This window comes from Sminthopsis crassicaudata, chromosome 4, assembly GCF_048593235.1.
Source record: "Sminthopsis crassicaudata isolate SCR6 chromosome 4, ASM4859323v1, whole genome shotgun sequence".
In the NCBI taxonomy this organism is placed as follows: domain Eukaryota; kingdom Metazoa; phylum Chordata; class Mammalia; order Dasyuromorphia; family Dasyuridae; genus Sminthopsis; species Sminthopsis crassicaudata.
In genome coordinates, this window is record NC_133620.1 from 425,977,869 (window position 1) to 426,004,614 (window position 26,746).

General features: G+C 36.4%; 1 long non-coding RNA gene across 2 annotated transcripts; it reads left to right on the forward strand.

Annotated features, from left to right (window-relative positions):
* Positions 1 to 4,565: 4,565 nt before the first annotated feature.
* On the forward strand, positions 4,566 to 11,005 carry LOC141541411 (uncharacterized). 2 transcript variants are annotated; one of them, XR_012481784.1, is made up of 3 exons: positions 4,566 to 4,842; positions 4,983 to 5,210; positions 9,913 to 11,005. It is a non-coding gene; the product is annotated as an uncharacterized LOC141541411 (long non-coding RNA). The 2 variants fall into 2 exon arrangements; XR_012481783.1 differs by having other exon boundaries at positions 9,935 to 11,005.
* The last annotated feature ends 15,741 nt before the right edge of the window (positions 11,006 to 26,746 follow it).

Sequence of the window (26,746 nt, forward strand, 5' to 3'; positions counted from 1 at the left end):
CTGTTCTCCCATTCCTCTATGGTGGGGAACATCTCCTATAATGTTTTTCTTCTTTGGTGAGGTATGTTAATTGAGTTCATTTAGTATAATATCAAGGATCTAGCTATTGCCAACAAGACAAAGTGCCTAGCACAGTCCATAAAACTTAACCCTCTGGATTTACAGGGTAGCCAAGTGGTAGACAAACCAAACCATTGAGACACCTTTTTATGACTTGCTCCCAATTCACAGAGATAGCTTCAGATTTATGTATGATGTCGAGGCCAGTGGAGCTAACTGCTGAGACTGCATCATGACGAGAGAGAGAGAGAGAGAGAGAGAGAGAGAGAGAGAGAGAGAGAGAGAGAGAGAGAGAGAGAGAGAGAGAGAGAGAGAGAGAGAGAATAGGATATCAACTGTTCATTAGATTGTTGCTTAGTGCTTCCCTGACATTAAACCCTAGCCAGGGGCAAAATTATTAGGGCAAATAGAGGGAATACATGTGGGCATCTTGGAAAGATGTTTTAACTCGACCTTAAGTATTTCAGTCTTAATATTTGGAAAGCTCTGCTGAGCTGCCAGCCAGCAGGAGCCCTCTGCAGCATTTAACGATTCAAGTCTTTGCTTGTCTAAATGCTACAAATTCCTACACTCAAACAAGTTCATCAGACCAGTGCACAGATTCCACCATCATATTCCCACTAGCAGCTTGCCTTGAACCCCTAGAATTAGGGTTCAAAGGAACCTGAGAGATAAATTTCTAGTACATCTCCTTTCCCTGAACAAAATAACCTCCTCTATTATCAATGGTTTTCAAACTGCATTTTTAAAGATTGAGGATTCCAAAGAACTTTTGTTTATGTGGATTATATCTTTCAAGATTTACCATATTTGAAATTAAAATATAGTATTGTTTTGAAAATAATTTTGACCTCATAGATTCCCTAAACTGTTCTTGGGGACCCCAGAGGTCTCTGGACTACACTTCGAGAATCATTGAACTATATCATTCATAACAGACAATTGTCCAAAAAGTCCTTGCTTTCTCAGTCAGATCGTTCACTACTTATTACAAAATGGCTCACTCCATTTTTTTTTTTAGCAGAGGCTAATTTTTAGAAAGTTCTTCCTTTATTAATCTGCCTCCCTATCACTTAAAGGAATTTTTGTGTAGTTCTATCTATCTATCTATCTTTCTATATTATCTTACTCGAATTTAATTTCTCCATACAGAAAAAAAATTGCAAATTGTTAGGAGGCTTTAACAATCATTTTCTTATCATCTGCCTGATCTTGGATCTTTCTGAGCCTCAGTTTCCCCATCTGTAAAATGACAGGGTTATTGGGTTAAATGATCTTTAAGGTCTCATCAAGCCTTAAACCTCTTCTAACCCTGCTTCCTGGAATTGAACAGAATCAAGTTAATTATTCTTTAAATTAAAAAAAAATTATTCTTTAAATAATAGCCTTCCAAATATTTGAAATTTTTTTTCTTTTCTCTAAACTTAGCTACTCTCTCCAACTGTTCCTTGCCTGTCATAGCTCACAAACTCCTCATTTTCCTAGGCTCCCCCTAAACAAATTCCAATTTGTCAGTATCCCTCTTGTGATGTGGTACCCAGAACTGAACACAATATTAGAAATGTAACCTTGGAGGGTAACTGTTAAAGTTTGTTTGTTTGTTTTTTGTTTTTTGTTTTTGTTTTTGTTTTGTTTTGTTTTGTTTTAGGAAAGGCAGGGTTTTTAGTGGAAAGTGTGCTGGTATTGGAATCAGAAAATTTGGACATGAATTTTACCTTAGTCATCTGCTAGCTGTGTGACTGTAGGCAAGTCATTTAACCTCTCTAAGCCTCAGTTTTCTTATCAGTAAAATGGAGACTTGTACTACCAACCCTTGCAAGGTTCTTCCTCAGTACTTAGTACAGGGCCTAAAACACAGGATAAGACTAACAAATATTCATTGATTATGAGAAGAAAATTTTGTAAAATTTAATTCTAAATATATATATATATATATATATATATATATATATATATATATATATATATATATATATATATATATATATATAGTTATTATCATATTTTTAGCTAAATACAAGCTGTAACAATGCTCCTCTTTTTTGATTTACATAAAAACTTCTGTTTCTAGCCCTTATTTTGGATACTTATTTATAGGCAAGCATTTCAAGGGCAAGCAGAATTGAGAAGTAAGTGTTCATAATGAGGTTTAGAAATGTTTTAGATGTTGAGGCAGCTGGTGTACAGTGGATAGAGCTTTGGGCCAGGAGTCTGGGAGGCCTAGGTTTGACCTCAGATACTAATTAACTGTATAACCTCAATGGGTTGCTTGACAAAAAAAGAACAAAAAGGAAGGGAGGGAGGAAGGAAGGGAGGAAGGAAGGAAGGAAGGAAGGAAGGAAGGAAGGAAGGAAGGAAGGAAGGAAGGAAGGAAGGAAGGAAGGAAGGAAGGAAGGAAGGAAGGAAGGAAGGAAGGAAGGAAGGAAGGAAGGAAGGAAGGAAGGAAGGAAGGAAGGAAGGGAGGGAGGGAGGGAAGGGAGGGAAAAGAAAATATTTTATTATAATCATGGACCCAAACACTCTATCCTAATTTGCAGATCACTCAGTCCCATAATTTAATAAATATTATTTCATAATCATGAATGAAAATCTCCAGGGAGTAAAAGATTGACTTGAGTGTAAATGTCAAAGTTTTAGGTCATGTTTACTCACTAGTCTATTTATCTGTAATATTAAAAAAAATCAGTAATAGTCAGAGAGGGATCAGAGCAGTTGGAGTATAAAGTAATAAATTAGGAGAAGGAAACAAGCATTTATTAAGCACCTACTAGGCACTGTGCTAATAATTTAAAAATATGACACTTTCTTCACACAATTCTGGGAGGTGGATTCTATTGTTACTAGTGTTTTACAGTGTAAGGAACTGAGATAGAGATTGAATGACTTGCCCAAGTTCATAAATAAATGTGTGAGATAAGATTTGAACTCTAATCTTCCTGATTCTGACACTACCGCTCAGCTGCCTCTCAGATAATACACAGAGAACCTAAGGTCTGCATGCAACTTATTTTGAAGGGAAGTGCTTTCACCATAACTGAGTCTTAAGGGTGAATGCATTAATCTTTGTGCTTTCTCCCCCACTCTGACTCAAAGTTTTCTTCAAAACACAGTTCCAATAATAGTTCCAACAAGCTTCACATAACATAGTGCTCCATCCCCAAAGTAAACTCCTTGAAATTAGGGATCATTTTGTCTTTATCTTTGTATGTCCAGAAATCTGGCCCAGTGCTTTGCAACATATTGCTGTTATTGTTCAATCATTTTGGTTGTGTTTAACTTTTCATGACCTCATTTAGGATTTCTTGGTAAAGATATTGAAACATTTGCCTTTTCCTTCTCTAGCTCATTTTATAGATGAGGAAACTGAGGTAAATGGGGTTAAATGACTTGTTTAGGGTCACACAGCTAGTTTTTGAAGCCAGATTTAAACTTTTGAAGATGTCTTCCTGATTCCAAGCCCAGTGGAATTCACTGCACTCACTTTACAAACATAATAGGTGATTAATAAATATTTGTTGAATTGAAAATTGCTATAAAAATAAAGCCTTGGTCTGTGGAACCTTACTCTAACTATGAGTTGATGCAGATTATGAGTGTCTTTTAAAGGTACCAGAAGGAATATCCAATTCTTTTATTTTTATTATGAAAGCTCCAAGTGACCCGCCTTTCTGTACACAGAAAATTCCTGCCTGATATTAATGAAGTTCTTTCTCTGGGCTGCTGAGGGCATCTTTCTGATACAAGTAGAGAGGGTAAAAAGGAATCTGAATTTAGCAGTCAAATCAGTTGGAACCAAATATCCACTGATTTGAAAAAAATATACTTGGGATTGAAAGGGAATCTGATGAAATAAGGAAGAAGCCTGCCCCTTCCATGACTCTGGGTGCTTCTGGAAACTGTCTTTTTCTCCCACCATCACAGCTGCCATCTTTCATCACCTATTCCTCCCCCAGATGTGGCAGCAAATGCTTCTCCCGTTGAATTTCCTCCTACACCAGAAACATGTTGAGACTTTGCTGCCTGCTCCTGGAACTCTCAGGAAAAATGTTCCATCCCCCACATAAGAGCTATTCCTCTCCTCCACAACATCCAAAGGATAAAGGAAGAATAAACAGTGATAGAAAACAAAAAGTGACAAACAACTTGAGATTGGGGGCTGAAAAACTGTTTCTTTTTTTTTTTTTAATCATTACAGTGTTAGAGAATTGCTGAAGAAATATGAAAAGCACAACTCATTTAGTAAAGAATCAGTGTCCACGTTCACAGAAGAAAAAGATGAGGCACTTTAAAAGCAAGACCTCTTCCATTTCCAGGATGTGATTCACAGTCTGGATAGTATTGCTTCAAATGCCAGAGAAATAATAAAGATCAGCTGGGCTGTGGCAATTAATTGGTTTCAGTCAAAGTCACAGCATGTCCACGTGAAAGAATTAAAGCTTGGTCCAGCTGTTTTCATCACATTAAAACAAATAACAGAAGGCTTTCACCTTCCAAGGTCAGGCAGCTCTATCTCTAGCAACTTATCTATTATAAAATCCTAAGCAAAAATTTCATCCTTCCTTTCTTTCCCTGTCCCACTCTCTCCCTTTACTTTCCCCTCTTCTCTGTTTCCTTTCCTCTTCTTTTTTATTTAAAAAACAAAAGGCATTCCTACATCATACTGCCACTCTGAAAGCAATCCATATAAAATCAAGATTTATCTCTCATGTTGCTCTAAAAGCCCCCAGGAGGGATATTTATAACCGCTTTTATTTCTGAAAGACACTAAAATTGCTGAAGCAGGTAAGTTAATGGGGATTTGATAAAATAAGAAGGCTAAATCCACATGTGACCTTGGTCTTCAACAATTTTAAGGAGGCTCCAATCTGAGCTCTATTGTTTTATTTATTTATTTTTGAATCTGTTTTCTCTCTCTCATCCAGGCTAGAAGTACAATTGCAACTCCAGAGCTCAACCCCACTGCTGCCTGGTACAGAATATTTAATTTATCTGACCTTGGCTAGTCTGCCTCTCCTTAGGCAGCTTGGAGGTCCCTCTGCCCCCAGAAACTCACTACCCTGGCACTGGATTTACTGTTTAGCCCTATGGCTACTTGGAACTCCCAAGCTCAAATCATCCCTCAGCCTCCCCAGCAGCAGGAGTTATTGCAGGTACCACCCCACATTGCCCATCTCCTAAGTATAAATAAAATGCAACTCATCTATGAATTGTCTTGAATATGATATGTTTTGGATTTCTTTTGTACTTGTTGAAAGTACAAGGAAGAGCAGAATTTCTTTTTTTTTTTTTTTAATTTTTATTTTATTTTATAATTATAACATTTTTTTGACAGTACATATGCATGGGTAATTTTTTACAACATTATCCCTTGCACTTACTTCTATTCAGATTTTTTCCCTTCCTCCCCCAACCCCCTCCCCCAGATGGCAGGCAGTCTTATATATGTTAAATATATTACAGTATATTCTAGATACAATATATGTGTGTAGAACCGAATTTTTTGTTGCACAGGAAGAATTGGATTCAGAAGGTAAAAATAACAGTTTACATTCATTTCTCAGTGTTCCTTTTCTGGATGTAGCTGGTTCTGTCCATCATTAATCAATTGGAATTGGATTAGCTCTTCTCTATGTTGAAGAAATCCACTTCCATCAGCATACATCCTCGTACAGTATCATTGTTGAAGTGTATAATGATCTTCTGGTTCTGCTCGTTTCACTCAGCATCAGTTGATGTAAGTCTCTCCAAGCCTCTCTGTATTTCTCCTGTTGGTCATTTCTTATAGAACAATAATATTCCATAACATTCATATACCATAGTTTACCCAACCATTCTCCAATTGATGGACATCCATTCATCTTCCAGCTTCTAGCCACTATGAAAAGGGCTGCCACAAACATTTTGGCACATACAGGTCCCTTTCCCTTCTTTAGTAGTTCCTTGGGGTATAAGCCCAGTAATAGTATGGCTGGGTCAAAGGGTATGCACATTTTGATAACTTTTTGGGCATAATTCCATATTGCTCTCCAGAATGGTTGGATTCTTTCACAACTCCACCAACTCCATCAGTGTCCCAGTTTTCCCACAGCCCCTCCAACATTCATCGTTATTTGTTCCTGTCAACTTAGCCAAACTGACAGGTGTGTAATGATACCTCAGAGTTGTCTTAATTTGCATTTCTCTGATCAATAGTGATTTGGAACACTCTTTCATATGAGTGGAAATAGTTTTAATTTCATCATTTGAAAATTGTCTGTTCATATCCTTTGACCATTTATCAATTGGAGAATGGCTTGATTTCTTATAAATTAAAGTCAATTCTCTGTATATTTTGGAGATGAGGCCTTTATCAGAACCTTTAACTGTAAAAAATTTTCCCAATTTGTTACTTCCCTTCTAATCTTGTTTGCATTAGTTTTGTTTGTGCAGAAACTTTTTAATTTGGTGTAATCAAAATGTTCTATTTTGTGATCAATAATGGTCTCTAGTTCTCCCTTGGACACAAACTCCTTCCTCCTCCACAAGTCTGAGAGGTAAACCATCCCATGTTCCTCCAATTTATTTATGATTTCGTTCTTTATGCCTAAATCTTGGACCCATTTTGATCTAATCTTAGTATGTGGTGTTAAATGTGGGTCCATGCCTAGTTTCTGCCATACTAATTTCCAGTTTTCCCAGCAGTTTTTGTCAAATAATGAATTCTTATCCCCAAATTTGGGATCTTTGGGTTTGTCAAAGATTAGATTGCTATTTTTATTCACTATCTTGCCCTGTGAACCTAACCTATGCAACTAGTCTATTTCTTAGCCAATACCAAATGGTTTTGGTGACTGTTGCTTTATAATATAGCTTTAAATCAGGTACACTTAGACCACCTTCCTCTGACTTTTTTTCATTAGTTCCCTTGCAATTCTTGACCTTTTATTCTTCCATATGAATTTTGTTGTTATTTTTTCTAGGTCATTAAAATAGTTCCTTGGGAGTCTGATTGGTATAGCACTAAATAAATAGATTAGTTTGGGGAGTATTGTCATCTTTATTATATTCGCTCGGCCTATCCAAGAACACTGAATGTCTTTCCAATTATTTAAATCTGACTTTATTTTTGTGGCAAGTGTTTTGTAATTTTGCTCATATAATTCCTGACTCTCCTTTGGTAGATATATTCCCAAATATTTTATACTATCGACTGTTATTTTGAATGGAATTTCTCTTTGTATCTCTTGCTGTTGGATTGTGTTGGTGATGTATAAAAATCCTGAGGATTTATGTGGATTTATTTTGTATCCTGCCACTTTGCTAAAGTTGTGAATTATTTCTAATAGCTTTTTAGCAGAGTCTTTGGGGTTCTCTAAGTATACCATCATGTCATCTGCAAAGAGTGATAGTTTGATTTCCTCATTTCCTACTCTAATTCCTTGAATCTCTTTCTCGGCTCTTATTGCCGAGGCTAGAGTTTCTAGTACTATATTGAATAGTAATGGTGATAGTGGGCAACCTTGTTTCACTCCTGATCTTAGGGAAAGGTTCTAGTTTATCACCATTACATATGATGTTTACTGAAGTTTTTAAATATATGCTCATTATTTTAAGGAATAGTCCATTTATTCCTATACTCTCAAGCGTTTTTAGTAGGAATGGATGTTGGATTTTATCAAATGCTTTTTCTGCATCTATTGAGATGATCATATGGTTTTTATTAATTTGATTATTAATATGGTCAATTATACTAATAGTTTTCCTAATATTAAACCAGCCCTGCATTCCTGGTATAAATCCCACTTGGTCATAGTGTATTATCCTGGGGATGATTTTCTGAAGTCTATTTGCTAATATCTTATTTAAGATTTTAGCATCAATATTCATTAAGGAAATTGGTCTATAGTTTTCTTTCTCAGTTTTTGATCTACCTGGTTTAGGTATCAGTACCATGTCTGTGTCATAGAAGGAATTTGGTAGGACTCCTTCAATCCCTATTTTTTCAAATAGTTTACATAGCATTGGAGTTAGTTGTTCTTTAAATGTTTGGTAGAATTCACCTGTAAATCCATCTGGTCCTGGGGACTTTTTCTTAGGAAGTTGGTTAATAGCTTGGTCTATTTCTTTTTCTGAGATGGGACTATTTAGACTACTTACTTCTTCCTCTGTTAATCTGGGCAAGCTATATTTTTGAAGGTATTCTTCCATTTCATTTAAGTTATAGAATTTATCGGCATAAAGTTGGACAAAGTAGCTCCTAACTGTTGTTCTAATTTCCTCTTCATTTGTGGTGAGTTCGCCCTTTTCATTTTCAAGACTATCAATTTGCTTTTTCTCTTTCCTTTTTTTAATCAGGTTTACTAAGGGTTTGTCTATTTTGTTGGTTTTTTCATAAAACCAACTCTTAGTTTTATTAATTAATTCAATAGTTTTTTTACTTTCAATTTCATTAATCTCACCTTTTATTTTGAATTTCAAGTTTTGTGTTTGTCTGGGGGTTTTTAATTTGTTCCTTTTCTAGCAATTTTAGTTGTAAGCCCAATTCGTTGGCCCTCTCTTTCTCTATTTTATGCAAGTAGGCCTGTAGAGATATAAAACTTCCCCTTATTACTGCTTTGGCTGTATCCCACACATTTTGGTATGATGTCTCATTATTGTCATTTTCTTGGGTGAAGTTATTAATTATGTCTATGATTTGCTGTTTTACCCAATCATTCTTTAGTGTAAGATTATTTAGTTTCCAATTATTTTTTGGTCTATTTTCCCCTGGCTTTTTATTAAATGTTATTTTGATTGCATTGTGGTCTGAAAAGGATGCATTTACTATTACTGCCTTACTGCATTTGATTTTGAGGGTTTTATGCCCTAGTATATGATCAATTTTTGTATAGGTTCCATGAACTGCTGGTTCTCATCCCTATAGTGGAATCTTTAACTCCATTTTACTGGAGAGATTTATATCATATTCCTGGACTATCTTATCCCAATAAACCCAAAAAACAAACAATTTAATTATCTTTATAATGTCACTTACCAAAAAGGGGGCTGGGAAGAGAGAGAAGATCCTGCATGGGAAGGGAAGATGTGGGGAAGAGGGTGGTGGAAGAGGTAAATAGAATGGTTCTATTCTATTTACAAGACAGGAACAATTTCAATTTTGTATTTTTATTCATAAGCCATGACAGTACTTGGCAACATAACAGCTGCTTAGTTGATTCAATGATTTTCTTTCTGTCTCAAAAAGAGAGAGAAAAAACAATTAATGATAAAGCACAATTGAGACTTTGTTTTCCTACCTGAGATCAGAGGAAGCAATATATATATATATGTGTGTGTGTGTGTGTGTGTGTGTGTGTGTGTGTGTGTGTGTGTGTATAGTGTTTAGCCTTATGGTTACTCAGAATTCCCAAGCTCAAGTTTTTATATATATATATATATAAACTTTATCATCTTTATGTGTTCTGCACTGTATTCTACAGATGTGAGTTCTTGGAGGAATTTGTTGATAATGCTGAAAAATAATCCAGATATTAGAAAAATAGCTACAAATTACTAATTACAAAAAAAAATCCCAAAAGCAAACATCCACATAGCAAAGAGTGAGAGTTTAGACTGGCTGTAAGAACTTTATCCGTGGAGTCACTTCTTTTCTCCCCAATTTTGATACTCCTGAACACTTTTGTTCTTAAAGAACATGGTGTTCATGCTCAGAAATCCTGACTATTATGAGCAGGACATGTGCAGAGTCAATAAATATCCTTTGACTTGATTTTTACTGTGACTACTCAGAAAAGCACAGAGTAAATGTGTAAATGTGGAAGAGTCACTTGGGGCAATAGCACAATCCATGACTAATATGTTATTTCTCAACAGACCTTGATCTTATTTTTCAAAGTGTACCACAGGAAGCCTACTTGATCTGAGTGAGTATTGATTGACATGCAGAGTTTGACTTTTTGGTCCAAATCAAACCCAAGATGAAAGAGGGAGGATGCAAAAGTCAAGAAAAGTAATTGACCAGCTATCCTGTGAAAGATACTGATAATTCTAGGTCATTGTCAAATAAATGGATATATGAATTGTGAATTCACTCTGACATTCACCATGGATGGAAGTATTGGCCAAGCACAGGTTCACAGAGAAACAGCACTATCCCATCACCCATAGTGAAGAAATATTGGCTTTTCTTGCTTGCTGAGAGAGGGCAAACTACCAGGACAGCAACTAAGACTTTGCTACCCCTAGAGCCTCCCTGTCCCACAAACAGAACATCTGTTTGTCCAACAAACCGGACGCCTATTTCTCAACTAGCCATCAATCCAGCCTGTTGGACAATTAAAAAACATTTAAGGTACAAAGTGGTAAAGAAAAATAAAATAGGTTTTTGATCAAATCAAAGGTATTTCACCATCATATTCAGGGGCAAAAATTTACCTACTCCCCATTCACCCCTCCCCCATCACTGATGTAGCTGAGTCTTTGAGAGATGGTATTAATCACTTCAATGAACCTCCTTCAACCCCTACCTGTCCATACATGTACCCAAAAGGGAACCTCTCAAACCTGTCGAAGGGGGTGGGGATGGAAGAACGTGATCATCCACTTTGTAACAAGAGTAAACATTTTTTCACGCTTCCTTTTTCTTATAATTTCATCATTTATATTCTGGAATAAGAATTTTAGTGGAATCATAAATGTATGTCCCATGAACAATCTGTTGCTGCCAGATGTCTGAGAAAGTTTTGTTTTAATCTCTTTTTAAAGCATTTTCATCTAATTAGTACTCTGCTCAGATCATCAATCCATTCAGTAAGAATGCCTAGGCAAGTACATACAAATCAAGGTGTTAAAGGAAAGAACCCTGGATTGCAAATTAGCAGACTTGGTCTTGTCTCTCAGCCCCATCATTTCCTACCTGTGTTACCTTTTGCAATTACTAATGTTACTCTAACCATTCTAAACATAAGTCTCCTCATCTGTAAAATGGAGTTTAATAATACTTGTACAATCTACTTCATTGAATTGCTGTGAAGAAAGCACTTTGTAAACTTTATAGCATTCTATAAATGTGAATTGCTAAGATAAGTCTATCATGTTTTATTGAGTTTAAAGTACTTTAAAATTTTATGATTTTAAATTAACTTCAAATAAATTTTAATTTTAATTAATTAACTTTATATTAGGAATCTTGAATGAATCAAGATTTTTTTTATTATGTTTAACGTTTAGGAGGAAGATGCCCAATGGCAGGAAAAAAGCCACAATATCATATATCAATTTTAAAAGCATCTAATGACAGAAAAGGAAAATGTCAAATCCTGGAGGTGATGTAGAAAAATAAAGACATTAATGCATTTTGGTGGTTTGGGGAACTGATACAACCATTCTGGAGAACAATTTGAAACTATACCCAAGAGCTATAAAACTGTGCGTACCCTTTGACTCAGCAATATTACTATTAGGTCTGTATCCCAAAAAGAGTAAAAAGAGCCCCCACCCCCACCCCCCCCCCCGAGAGAATGTATTTATCCAAAAATATTTGCAGCAGTTATTTAGTGGTGGCAAAGAATTTGGAGATTAAGGGGATGCCCATCAATTGGAGAATGGCTAAACAAGTTGTGATATATGGTGTGATGGGATATTATTGTACTAAAATAAGCAGGATGATTTCAGGAAAACCTTGAAAATTTACGTGATAACTGATACAAAGAAAGTGAGCAGAACCAGGAGAATATGAATACATAACATGATGATAAACTGTTAAATAATTTAGCTATCCTCAGCAATACAGTGATCCAAGACAGTTCTAAAGGACTTATGATGAAAAATGCTATTTGTTTCCAGGGAAAGAAGTAATGTAATCTGAATGCAGATTGACACATTATTCTTCCTTTTTTATTTTTTCTTAGGGTTTTTTTATTTTGTGTTATCTTTTGCAAAATAGTTAATATGAAAATGTCTTACATGACTTCATATGTATAATGCTTGCCTTCCTGGGAAGGGGAAGGAGAGAGGGAGAAAATATGAAACTCAATTTGTTAATAGTAAAAAAAAAAATTGTTTACATATAATTAAGAACAAAATAAAACAAAAATGAATAAGAGAGGAAACAGTCAAAAATATCTCAACGATTTCTTGGGATCAATACACATTCATTCTAATCTCCTAAAATGACAGTGTCAATTGACTGCAACAATAGCATGATTTTTTCATCCATAAAATGAGTGGGCCAGAAGATTTCTGATTCCTTCCAATTTTGACATTCTTTGATACTTATGTCTAACATGCAACTCTTGACTCCAGTCTCAGTCCAGTCACTCCTACCAACATATCATACAAAAAAGACACAGGCATTCAGTAGTAAAGTATGTAATTAAAGCGTAAGAAAATACAAATTACAAGCGAATGAAGGGGTAAGCATAGTGAGAAAGTAAGAGTAGTGAGAAAAGGACATAATCACTTTAAAACACAAGCAATCATTTAGAATGGGGGCACTATCAGTCTTATGGAAGGTTTTTCTTTTCTTTTTTTTTTTTTTTTTTTTTTTTTTTTTTTTTTTTTTTTTTGAGTGGGGGAAAATGGTGGGCATCCCTAAGGTAAGCCAGAGAGCATCTAAAACTTTAGGACAGAAATGGCTCAAGTAGTTCTGCTTGATTCTGTAGTCATCAGAGAGTAGCTAGAACTTCTAGGTTTGAGGATGCTATGACTATATGATTTCTTAGGTTCTTCTCCAGCTTCCCCCTTCGACTTCACCTACCTGCCTTTCTCATTCCTGTTCCTGCCATAATTTGGGCTGACCTACTTTTTTAATCGTCTTCCTTGTAGAGCACTCCCCACAGAATCTTCATTAGATACACTCTCTTCTAAAGGAAATGTAGACTCTGTCTCTAAGAAATGTGGACTACAGAATTTTTCTGAATTAGAGATGCTTTCTGTGCCCTAAGCATTGTGGGCTTCAATAGATTCTGTAAATATATCCATTTTCCCTCTCTCCCCTCTCTCCCCTCTCTCCCCTCTCTCCCCTCTCTCCCCTCTCTCCCCTCTCTCCCCTCTCTCCCCTCTCTCCCCTCTCTCCCCTCTCTCCCCTCTCTCCCCTCTCTCCCCTCTCTCCCCTCTCTCCCCTCTCTCCCCTCTCTCCCCTCTCTCCCCTCTCTCCCCTCTCTCCCCTCTCTCCCCTCTCTCCCCTCTCTCCCCTCTCTCCCCTCTCTCCCCTCTCTCCCCTCTCTCCCCTCTCTCCCCTCTCTCCCCTCTCTCCCCTCTCTCCCCCCTTTCTTTCCCTCTCTCCCCTCTCTCCCCCCTTTCTTTCCCTCTCTGCCTCCCTCTCCCTCTCTTCCCCCCTTTCTTTCCCTCTCTGCCTCCCTCTCCCTCTCTTCCCCCCTTTCTTTCCCTCTCTGCCTCCCTCTCCCTCTCTTCCCCCCTTTCTCCCCTCTCTCCCCTCTCTCCCCTCTCTCCCCTCTCTCCCCTCTCTCCCCTCTCTCCCCTCTCTCCCCTCTCTCCCCTCTCTCCCCTCTCTCCCCTCTCTCCCCTCTCTCCCCTCTCTCCCCTCTCTCCCCTCTCTCCCCTCTCTCCCCTCTCTCCCCTCTCTCCCCTCTCTCCCCTCTCTCCCCTCTCTCCCCTCTCTCCCCTCTCTCCCCTCTCTCCCCCCCTTTCTTTCCCTCTCTGCCTCCCTCTCCCTCTCTTCCCCCCTTTCTTTCCCTCTCTGCCTCCCTCTCCCTCTCTTCCCCCCTTTCTTTCCCTCTCTGCCTCCCTCTCCCTCTCTTCCCCCCTTTCTTTCCCTCTCTGCCTCCCTCTCCCTCTGTCTCTTTGTCAGTCTCTCTCTCTCTGTCCCTGTGTGTGTCTCTTTTTCCTTCCTCCTGCAAACACATATACACGCATATTTGTATATAGTTTTCTCCAACTTATCTTAAGGCTTTCGATGTTCTCTGGATCACCCTTGAAAACTTCAAAAATTAAAGAAAAGCCTACATAAGACTGATAATATCATGTTCTAAAAAATTACATACACACATAATTTTAAAGCATGGAGAGATTCTGAAAGATTCATTTATGTTACATAAACAGTATTTATGTAGGAGACTGGTCTAATACATTTTAAGAAAATGTTTTCAGTGGGACAAAAGAAGAGTTTTGATTAAAAGAGTTAATCGGAAAACTTGAACCAGAATACTTCATTCTCTGAAAATTTGTTAATCCAGATTTTATTTTCTATAATTGAATGTAACCAAAACCCAATGTGAACTTCAAAGGTGAAAACTCATTAAAATGTAACAAAAGATTGATAAGTAGGTTAATAGTTGAATAATGTTTAATATTTTTTAATTAGTGACACTTTTTGAGCCAGATATAAAAAAAATGAATATTTGTGACACTTCTATGATTATACAAGGAATTATGTTATATAGTGAAGATTCAAAGAAGTGACATTCTCTTAAGGAATTCCTTAATAAAGGGAAGCAAGAAAATATACAAAAAGGGAAACAATTCAATTCAACAAACATTTATTAAGGCATATTATGTTCTAGGCACTATGCTAAAGCCTGAGACTACAAATGCAAGAAAAAGAAAGACAGCCCCCCTCCCCCAATCTTCAAGGACCTTACATTCTATTGAAGTCAACATCCAAAAAAAAAAAAAAAAAAAAAAAAAAAGACAAAAAGGGAAAGGGAAAGAAGTCCTCAGTGGGGAGCAAAACCACAAAAACTATATATAGCATATGCTACATATCAGCTGCCATTGCAATGATTCCCCAACATTATTCTTTACATTATGGATGGAGAAATTGAGGTAGAAGTTGGCTGGATGTTGTTTTTTTTGTTTTTTTTTTTTTGTTTTTTTTTTTTTCAAAATCACAAAAGCAGAACAGAAAACAGAGTCTATGGAAAACTATATTAGGGGATGTTATTTACCCTTTTCATTGAACTCTTCATATTATGAAATGCATAAATGTATGTACACATTATGTGTATATATATACATATATATTTTCTGTGTACAATTATCCATTTCAAATAGTGCTAATACATTTATATGTGCTGTATGTGAGAGTGACACACAGAGACAGAAACGAGAGAGTCAGTCAGAGACAAGGAAGATGAGAGAGACAGACAGAGACACACAGAAGGGGGGAATAGGAGTCAAGGGATATTTCCCATTTGAAGTGGCAGTAAAGAAATAAATTAATGATTTATAAAATATTAAGTACTTACCATATTTCAGATACCATGTTAAGCTCTGAAGATACAAATATAAGAAATTAAGTTGGGGAGGGGAGAGGGTACTGGCCAATGAGAGAGATGAACCAGTTCAGCTGTACACTGTCTTCTTCATGATCATGTCTGGAAGGTAGATACTATTATTATTATTATTATTCCCCTTTTGCTAATGATGAAACTGAGATACAGAGAGATTTAGTGTCATACTCAAGAGTTTCACAGATAACAATAAGTGTCTGAGTCTGGATTTGAATACAAATCTTCTTGAATCTAAGTTTACAGTTCTATCCACTGTGTGACTAGGCTCCTTGGGGGTAGTGATTGTTTTTTGGTTTTGGTTTTTGTTTTGTTTTATTTATTTATTTATTTGTTTATTTTGTATCCCCACTGCTTATCACAATGTCTTTCACAGGAGAGGTGATTAATAAATGTTTAGTGATGGACTGACCCAGTTCTAGCTCATCAGACAATCAGAGGATACCTGCTAATACTCTGAAATAGGAAACAGGGTCCTCCATGATACATCCCTGAAAGTGAGCTTGCCAAACAACCACATGGGTCTTAATGTTCCTAGGACTGGACTCTCATTGATTGATCCCCACTACACAGGACAATCCCTTCTTGAAGGAGATTACATTGTCATAAGGGGAAATCAAGACAAAGAGAAGCTGGAAAGACTTGGGATAGAGAACTCAGCTACTAGAACGTGGTTTGGGAAAAGTATCTGAGAACCAACAAAGAGACCTAGTTCCAAAGGTAAGACCAAAGACCGTTCAGAACCCAGAGTGGTTCCAGGAACAGAGCTGGATATTTGGATAAAACAGATAAGAAGGATGAGAATGATGACTAGGATATGGACTTCATGGCTTGGAAATGGTGAGCAAGTAGTAAAACCACTGGTTTTGGAATCAAAAAGCCTGGGTTTGAGTTTACCTCTGTTATTTTATATCAGGGGTTTTCAAACTACAGCTCATGGGCCACATGCGCCCTGCTGAGGATGTTTATGCAGCCCGCCGGATTATGGCAAATGGGCTGAGGGGCAGAGACAGAGTGTGAGCTTTTGTTTTTACTAAAGTCCGGCCCTCCAACAGTCTGAGGGACAGTGAACTGGCCCCTATTTAAAAAGTTTGAGGACCACTACTTTATATCTCTGTGGGCAAATAATTTCATGTGTTTAGGTCTCAGTTTCCTTGTCTTTGAAACGGGGATAGGAATAAAAAGCTTTTTTTCCAAGGACCTTTCTTGCTCTGAATCCCATAAATGATGAACTCAAATTTAAAATTTAAAAGCAATTCACTACTATATGTGTGCAAAGAAATTAACTTTGTTACAATTATTCTATTTATTTCTATGGTTTCCTTACTTAGCAGTAGGCTATTTTAAGGGGTTACACTCCTTTGATCATATTCCAAATTGTGTAGGGATTATTTCCAATGGGTTTTTTTTAAACCCACTTATCCGATAGGACAAACTCCACAATAAGAGCCTCTAAAGTTGTTCAATGGAACACGAGCAGATTCCAATGGCATACCAGGATGGATGGTTGGCATTTTTTCAGAGGTTCCTGGGATTGCATTGTACATTCCTTTTCATTAAAAAACATCCCTCATAAAAGTGTTCATTAGTGAAAAATGATTACCCTACTTCCACTCATGAGTTAGCATATGTAAAATACTTTGTAGCCATCAGAAGCTATACAACAGTTTCGTGTTATTATTGTTTAGAAACAATGTTTATTATTTAGAAACAATATCATTCAGAAATAATCAGACAGACTAATATTGGGCTAATAATATTAGTCTTAGTTTTATTTTTTCTAAACAATAATAAGACACTAACACCAAACAATTCTAAAACTTCTAGTGGCTATTTCATTATGTTATGTGGTGTGGAAAAAATATTTGTATAAATTTGTAAATAAAAAATTTCAATTCAGTACAAAACAGATAGTGGGATAGCTAGTCAGACTAGTGGATTATCTCCTTTGAAGTAATGTTAAAAAAAACACTTACCATTTGGAAAAAGTAGCCAGCAGCTGGCCTAATGTAGATCATTTGGGCCTGTGTACTGTATGTATTAATTATTATTACATTATAGTTGCTGTTTGTCCTTCATTCTAAAAAAGGACCATGAGATCAGGAAGGTGATGCCATGATATGCAGGTGAATTAGATTTAAGTGAGTGAGGGCTGTGCAAAGTCATCAGCCTTACTTTCTTCTCCTGAGCCATCTGGGTCCAGTGGCCAGAGATAGATCAGAATGTCTGGGGATGACCCTGGATGCAGTGCATGTTGTGAAGGCCAAGGGATTAAAGTGTTGAACTACATTATACTTAAGTGCTGACCACAGGAAAACCAATTCAATCCAACAAGTATTTAGAATGTGAGTTCCATCGGATGCTGAGCTCCTTGCTTTTTGTCCCCAATGCTTAGTACAGTGTCCAGTGTAGAATAAACCCTTAATAAATGCTTTTTAACTGACTGGAATTTATTTATTAAATATGTACCATAGCCTACCAAAGAGAAGATTTGACTCAGGAAGACCCATATTCTCAACCTGCCCATGACACACACTGTGTGATCCTGGATAAATCTTCTGTTCTCTCATGTCTCAGATTATTCTTTTAAAACACTAGAAATTGGAGAATAGATGCTAATCTGTGCTGGTAGAGGAAGTTCCTCACTGGGAGTTCTTGAGACTAATGAAATCATAGATCTGTCTCTCACCCCCACCTCACAAAAAGTAAATATACATAAATGTGCACTTCCTTGTGTGATATGGCAACCAAAAATGATGATAATGATAATAATAGTAGCATTCACCCAGCACTTTAAAACTGGTAGAATATTTTAAATGTTATCATACTCAGTTAATCCTGTGAAGTAGATGCTGTTCTTTTTTCCCATTTTACAGATAAATAAACTGAGGCTGAGAGGATAGGTGCCTTTTGTTAGATCACTCAGCTATAAGTAGGATTTGTCTGATACTCTTTCCATTGCACCACCTAAACCAGGATAATTCTGCAGCAATAGCCGTGTAGAGCACTGGATAAAGGGCTAGCCTCAGAAGCAGAAGACATGAATTCAAATCTCATTTTTGTCTCATAATGGACTAGGTGCTAGAGATATAAAAGCAGAAACACAAAACATTCCTTGGCTACAAGGAGCTTACAATCTATTGAGGGCATTTAGCATGTAAATAGACAAAAATAGACCTCATTTTGTGAGGAAGGATCTCCAGATGGATAAAGAAAGTCTTCCCAGAAGAGGTGACATGTCTTGTAATTACTGAGAACCCATGTGAAGTAGCTAACAAGCAGCTATAGTGGAAATCAACTCTTTCTTTTCCCCGTTTCTCTCTCCCTAACCTTCCCTCTCCCCCTTCTTCTCTCCCTTACTCTCAGGCCCCATTCCTGTCCCTCCCCGCCTTCTCCCTCTTCCCTTTTTTCCCCTCTCTCCCAATCCCCACCCCATCCCTCCTTCACTAATTGCTCCAGAGGGTCCCAATTTGCTTTTTGTCTCTGGAAATACTAGGATTAAATGAAATCATCAGATCCACCAAAGACATATTTTCAAGAACCTTCCCTCTCCAACCTCCTGGCAGCCACCTTGTTTTCTGTCAACTTTATGTGTGCAGCAAGAACAAAGTTTCCTGAAATATGTAGGTCTTAATTCCATGCCCAACTCTCAGCTGTTTCAGAGCAAGTCAGAGAAAGTAGGGCAGCATTTCTATTCCATGCAATAAAGGAGGTCTGTTTAAGGAAGGGGAAAGAGACAACACTAGTAATTCTCAGAAACATAGTGTGGCCTAGTTGTACACAGTCGTTTTGGAATCATAGAGCTTTAGTTACACTCCCTGCTTTTCTCCTAACTGGGCCATTTTCTCTGATTTTTCTGAACTACAATCTTTCTGTACACAGAATTTTTTATATTAAGCCAAAATAGTTTACCAACATTGGGAAATGTAAAAATGCATGATCATTTTAAAAAGATGCTATCAGATTCTTGACTAAAGTGATAATAAATCATACCTAACATTGATAATAGTAATACTAATAATAGCATAATGTAGAGATTTTAATATTTGGAAAGTGTTTTGCATATGCAATCTCATTTGATCTTCGCAACAATCCTTGGAGAGAGGTGCTATTAATTGCCCCCATTATACAGATGAAAAAACTGAGGCATAAAATAGATTAAGTGGTTTGCCAGGGTTACACAGCTTGTAATTGTCTGAAGCTGCATTTGAACTTGGTCTTCCTAATTCCAAGTTCAGTGATCCATCCATTGTACTACCTACCTGCTTCCTAAATTTATATAACTTTGCAAGATACTCTGTTAACATCAGTTTTTTACAGTCTCACAAACACATTTATGAGATAAGGATGGCAGATATTGTTGCCCTCATTTTATAGATGATAAAACTAAGATATTTTTGAGGGGGAAAGCAAAGAAAGAGAGGAGATGTGTTGATAGATAAAAATAGGCAATGAAAAAATTTTGAAGTTATGATATTCTCTTCATTGACATTAATTTGAATGGTTACTAAGTAATCTCAGGTGGTTGTGTTGATATTCAACATGAATTTTCAACAAAAAATTTAATTTAGATTCTTTAAATGATAATTGTCTTTTTAATGGCTGATGAATTCTTTTTTTAAAAAAAAGAATCAGATGGTATTAGAAATAACAATATTTTATGTAAATCGCTTGATTTATGTAAAATGATATTTATTAATATGATAATGAATAGCTGTTTTAGGATGAAATGGTATGGTAAAATAGGCTAAGATTCTAAACCAGAAGATCTCAAGCTAGTTGGCAAATTTTCCCAAGGTATCATCTAAGGTAATGTGGGTCCACAGCCATTCACCTTTGTTATCCTATTGGTACTGGCCATTTCATGAGGCCCTTCTCAATATAGCACCCAATGATGGTTCACATGGCCCATAGCATCTTGGGGTTTACAAAGTGCTTACCACATGGTCACCCCATAAGCAGTATGGTACAATGAGATGTACATTCATTCTGGAATCAGAGGACCTGGAATGATGGGAAAGAATAGGTCAGTGCAAGGTCAGCAGTAGGTCAACCAAGAAAATTCATGTGATCTCAGGCTACAATGAAAAGAGTTGGTTCCAGGAATAAAGATCATATTTCTTGGTAGTGTAAGGTAATGGATAGAAAGTGGTTCTGGATTTAAGCCTTTCCCTCCACCACATGTCATATGTGTGACTCTTGATAAGTTCTTTAAACTCTAAATGTTAATCCCCAGCAAATCTCTAAGGCAATTGCAGAACAGATACAGATCTACAATGGTAGAGGGAATTTCCTCAGTGGAACTTCCTTGTATTGCTACAAGCCAGCTTTCTCCCACCACTCCTCCATTTCCTAAAATGCAGTTCTGTTCTATTATGCATTGGTCAGACAATATCTGGAGTATCATGAGAAGCCTTGGAGGACGTGATTTATTTATTTATTTATTTATTTATTTTTAATTGTTCAGTCATGTCTGACTCTTTTTTTTCTTTTCTTTTTTTAAATTTTATTTATTTATTTATTTATTTTTTACAAAAAATTTATGCGTAGGTTATATTCTAGCATTGACAATTGCAAAACCTTTTGTTCCAACTTTTCCCCTCCTTCCCCCCATCCCTTCCCCCAGATGGCGGGTTGACCAATACATGTTAAATATGTTAAAGAATAAGTTAAATACAATATATGTATACATATCCAAACAATTATTTTGCTGTATAAAAAGAATCAGACTTTGAAATAGTGTACAATTAACCTGTGAAGGAAATAAAAAATGCAGGTGGACAAAAATAGAGGGATTGGGAGTTCTATGTAGTGGTTCATAGTCATCTTCCAGAGTTCTTTCACTGGGTGTAGCTGGTTCAGTTCATTACTGCTCTATTGGAACTGATTTGGTTTATCTCATTGTTGAAGAGGGCCACATCTATCAGAACTGATAATCATATAGCATTGTTGTTGAAGTATATAATGATCTCCTGGTCCTGCTCATTTCACTCAGCCTTAGTTCATGTTAGTCTCTCCAGGCCTCTCTAAAATCATCCTGCTGATCATTTCTTACAGAACAATAATATTCCATAACATTCATATTTTTATTTATTCAGCCATTCTCCAATTGATGGGCATCCATTCAGTTTCCAGTTTCTGGAGGCCATGATTTAGAAAAGGCTAAACTTGAAAGCATCCACAAGAGAGCAATTAGGATAATGAAAGGTTTCCAGTCCATTCTACATAAAGCTCACTGTAAAGAACTAAAAATATTTACCTGGGGAGAAGACAATGGGAACACATTCTCTACTTTCAAGTATTGGAGAGCTGTCTTTTGGAGAAGGGATTAATTAGCCTTTCTCTTTTTTTACCTCTAGAAGACAGAACAAGAAACCATGAGCTTTTCCATGTTCCCAAGTTTGTGCTAGACTAGCTAGACTAGACTCTAGGAAAATCATACTAAAAATGAAAATTGTCCAAAAGTAGAAACAACCGCCTCAGGATGGTATTCACTTGTCAAGAATGATATAGTGGGATCTTATTTTGGGATATTGGTTGGACCAGGCGGCTTTTAAAGTTCATTCCAGCTTTAAAATTCTGAGATTCTTATCCCAATTCTATGACCTCAAGTAAATCATTTAATCTTTATGGGCATCACTTTTCCCTTAGTAAGTGGGAGTCTGGACAGGGGAAGACTCAATGATTTCTAAGTTTCCTTCTAACCCTATATCCATGATTTAGTGACATAAGGAGGAATTCCATTAGGATCCTCTTATAAGACTTTCACCAAAACTATTTTTAGACCTGATGACATAAATTAGATCAAGATTGACAATCACAAGTTCTGTCTTGTTAGCTGTTGTTAAATGGCACGAACTATATAACTAACATGACAATCAGGTTTCTAGATTGTGGTTGTCCTGTCTTGTTACAGCCTTTGAGTCTACCTTGACTATTATCCTGGTCTTGTGCCAAAGCTATTTCTATCAGCTCTCTCAGGGACTTGCCTGGCTGTTTCATGAAAAAAAGTCTTTCTTAAATATTTACTATGGGCTAGGTACTGTGCTCAGAATTGGGGATACTATACAAATAGTTCCTTCCCTCGGGGAGCTTATATTCTATTTGAGATAAAGAAATATACAGAAATAAATAAATGGAAAATACATATTAATTAAGCCAAAAGTTCACCCTCAATTTGATGGGGTTCTTGGCTTGCCATTTTATTACATGAATGTCTCTTAACTAACTCCTTTCTCTGGTCATCTGTCAAAAAAGAGGCTTTCCAATTCTTTCTTCATATCTGAGATTTCTGTCCTGATTGCTACCACTTTTACCTCAAAATTATGCAATATTTACTTTTTAGTTTAATTACATGTGTATATGCATAATATAATTTTGCAAATATACATAATTATATCTGTAAAACACAGGCACATATGTATTGTGTGTATATGTATATATACATATGGGTATGTATATATGAAGCAGTATGAGTTCCTTGAGGGCAAAAGTTATTTCTTTTTTTGTCTCTGTAGCCCCAGAATAATAGATATTTAATAATATTGTTGATGGATTGGTTTGTTCTGTCCCCTTTACTCTAATGCTTTTTGACTCTCAATCTCTCTACAAAATATTTTATTTCTTTTAGCATTACTGCTTTCCCATAAGAAGCATCTTTTTGGCTTCCTATCCCTGGTGACAAAGTTTCATTGTTCTAATAAAATGTCATCATATATATTGCATGTAAAGCAGTGGACCCATAGATTTTTTTTTTCCAGTTGGAAGGAGTTTCATCGATCATACGGTACAATGTATACCAGAACAAGAAACTACTCTACATACAACGTACAGGCTCTACTTAAGAATCTTGGTTGACTATGGATGGCTCAGAGAAAACAATAACAACAACAATAATAGATTTAGTATTTAAATAGCATACATATAATAGATAACATTTATATAGCTCATACAATGTACAGGCCAAGCACTTCACAAATATCTCATGTTTGGGCAAATTATTTAACAGAATCTTACAGATCATCCTATTCAATGAGATAGTTTTACACAGGTCATACCTGTGCAGATATAAAAAGCATTAGATTAGTAAATTCATATAAACCTAGAGCAGGAAGAGGCCTTAGAAGTACTCTAGTTCAAATCTTTCATTTTATTGATGTGGAAACTGAGGACCAGAGAGGTTATATGACATATAAATGTCACAAAGGGAGGGTTGAAAGCTTGTATTGTGTTTTCAGCTTTAAACCTATGTCAGAACAGAAGAAATTGGGTTATAGTGCATAAACATCAAAATAGGATAACTGAAAAATGGGCAGCTGAGATAAGATAGACTTGTGCTTGTGAGTTTAACCAAGGCACAGCATTCAAGTAAAGAAGAAACTAAGATACAAGACTAAGATATATAGCTATATGGCTCAGTGGATAGTGTACCAGCCCTGGAGTCAGGAAGACTCATCTTCATGAGTTCAAATGTGGCCCCAGACATTTGCTAGCTGTATGACCCTAGGCAAGTCACTTAACTTAGTTTGCCTCAGTTTCCTTTTCTGTTAAATAAGCTGGAGAAAGAAACAACAAACCACTCCATTATCTTTACCAAAAAAAAGAAAGAAAGAAAACTCCAAGTAGGGCCACAAAGAGTCAGACATGACTGAAAGATGAATGAACAAGATGCATTTTGGAATTCATGATGGAGCAGAGGAAAAAACGGTACCTCTCCCAATATATATATATATATATACATATATATATATATATATATATAAAGAGAGAGAGAGAGAGAGAGAGAGAGAGAGAGAGAGAGTGAACTGTTTAAAAAAGAAACTTTAGACTATGCAGTCCATCATTACTTAACAGATTTTTTTGAAAGGCAATGTAGCATGGTAGAAAGAGCAGTAAATTTGAAGTCAGAAGATCCCAAATGTGTGACTTTGGGCATCTCTGGGTCTCTGTTTCCTTATCTGTGAAATAAAAGATTTAGATTACATGATGTCTGAGATGTCTTTTCCATTATGATCTATGATGTTGCCATTGTTGGGTAATTATATGATCTCATAATCAAGCCTAGGTAAACTCAGAACCTACATAAAAGAATATCCTCACATATAACATTAAACATAGAATCATGGATATAGAAGAAAGAGATTTTAAAGTTAATTCCTTCATCTTATAGATGAGGCAGCCCAGGACCAGAGAATTAAGTGACTTTGCCATGGTAGGTGACAAAGTGAGGATTTGAATCCAAGCCTTCGGATTCCCAGAATACTTTTCTATTTAAATCATTAAAAGAATATGAATTTAAACAACTGTTGCCAATCCTATTGCATTTCCCCCAACAAAGTACCTCACACCCTATGCTATTTTGTTGCTGCTGTTGGAAACTTTTAGTAACCAGGGGAACCTCATTATACACACCAAGCTGTTCTTTTGCAGCTTTTTCACTATTGGCCAAGCATCAACAAATATTCATATGGTAAACTTGGCAACCTCTAGACTCCAGACTGTACCTTTCTCCAGGCAAGAAGAAACTGTGATGCTTACCTCCCCTCCTCAGGCCTTCCAAACTGGAAGGTGCCTGAGATCAGCCAATTGATGCGTCATAGAGCCCCTTCAGTCATCTTATATTCAGAAACAACCCAGCCTAATGACAGATAAAAAAATCACTATCTGTCCTGTGGTCATTAGAAGGTAACTGTCACAAAAACTCACTATCTTCCTTTGACCAAATCACTTAACTTTTCTCCTGCTTTTTGAGCATATCTGATGAGACTTAAATGCATTTCTATTCTGGCTTTAGGTAATGAGTTAGAAAATCTAGAGAAGATTTCAAGAGATGCTAGTACTGTGCTGGTATTCAATAATATAGTCAAAACTTTCATGGACCTTACTGAAATGTAAAGTCATGATCTAGGTCAATATATGTGCTGAATTGAAAGGAAACAGCATTGGACCACCATGGTACAGGAGGAAGCTCATTGACTCTGGAGTCAGAATATTGATTCAAATCTTCTGCCTCTTAGCATCTGTGTGATCTTAGATATCACCTAAACTCATTTAGATGAGGGGGTTGGAGCAGGTAGCTTTTGAGGTCCCTTGTAAATTGTTACAAGTAATAGTTACAATATTTATAATAGCCTCAGAGCTGGGAGACCTGGTTTCTAGCTCGGGTTCTCCACACGACATGGGGAATTCATTTTGCTTCTTGAGACCTAGAGTTCTTATTTCTATAAAATGTGGGGTTCCTGTTAGATAATTTCTAAGCTCCTTGCCAGAGCTATCATTCTATGACACTTTGTCTTCACTCTAAGTCAATATGAGAATTATTTTTTGATTAGATTAGACTTAAAAGTTTTTCCATAAACAAAACCAATGCAGCCAAGATTAGAAGGGAAGCAAACTGGGGGGAAAAATTGACAGCCAGTGTTTTTGATAAAGGTCTCATTTCTAAAATATATATAGAATCAACTCAAATTTGTAATAATACACACCATTCCCCAATTGATAAATTAGTCAAATGACATGAATAGACAGTTTTCAGATGAAGAAATTAAAGTTATTTCTAATCACATGAAAAAATGTTCTAAATCACGACTGATTAGAGAAATGCAAATTAAAACAACTCTGAGATACCACTTCACACTTCTCCGATTGGCTAAGATGGCAGGAAAAGATGATAAATATTGGAGGAAATGTGGGAAAACTAGGACACTGATGCATCGTTGGTGGAATTGTGAAATAATCCTACCATTCTGGAGAGCAATTTGGAACTATGCTCAAAGAACTATCAAGCTGTGCATTTCCTTTAAACCACCAGTATCTCTTTCCCAAAGAGATCACAAAGAAAGGGAAAAGGACCCACATGTGCAAAAATATTTGTATCATCCCTTTTTATATTTGCAAGGAAATGGAAATTGAGTGGATTCTCTTCGTTGGAGAATGGCTGCATAAGTTATGATATATGAATATAATGGAATATTATTGTTCTGAAAGAAATGATGAGTAGGCTGACTTCACAAAGTATTAAGAAAACAAAGAATTAACAATAACATGATTATATGATAATCAAATGTAATGGACTTGTCACTTTTCAGCAATGAGGTAATTCAAGGCAATTCCAATAGATTTGGGATTGAAAATACCATCTGCATCCAGAGAGAGAACTAGAGACACTGAATGTGGATTAAAACATAGGATTTTTGCCTTCTTGTTATTGTTCACTTGCTTGCTTGGGGTTTTTCCTTTTTTGTGCTTTTTCCCCTTTTGATACAATTTTTTTGTGCAACATGACAAATATGTAAATATGTTTAGAATTGCATATGTTTGACTTTTATTATTTGCTCTCTGGGGGAGAGAGAGGGAGAGAAATTTGGAACAAAAGGTTTTGACTGGTGAGAGCTATATTTGCATGATTTGCATGTATTTGGGGAAATAAAATACTATTAAAATGTTCATTTAAAAATTGA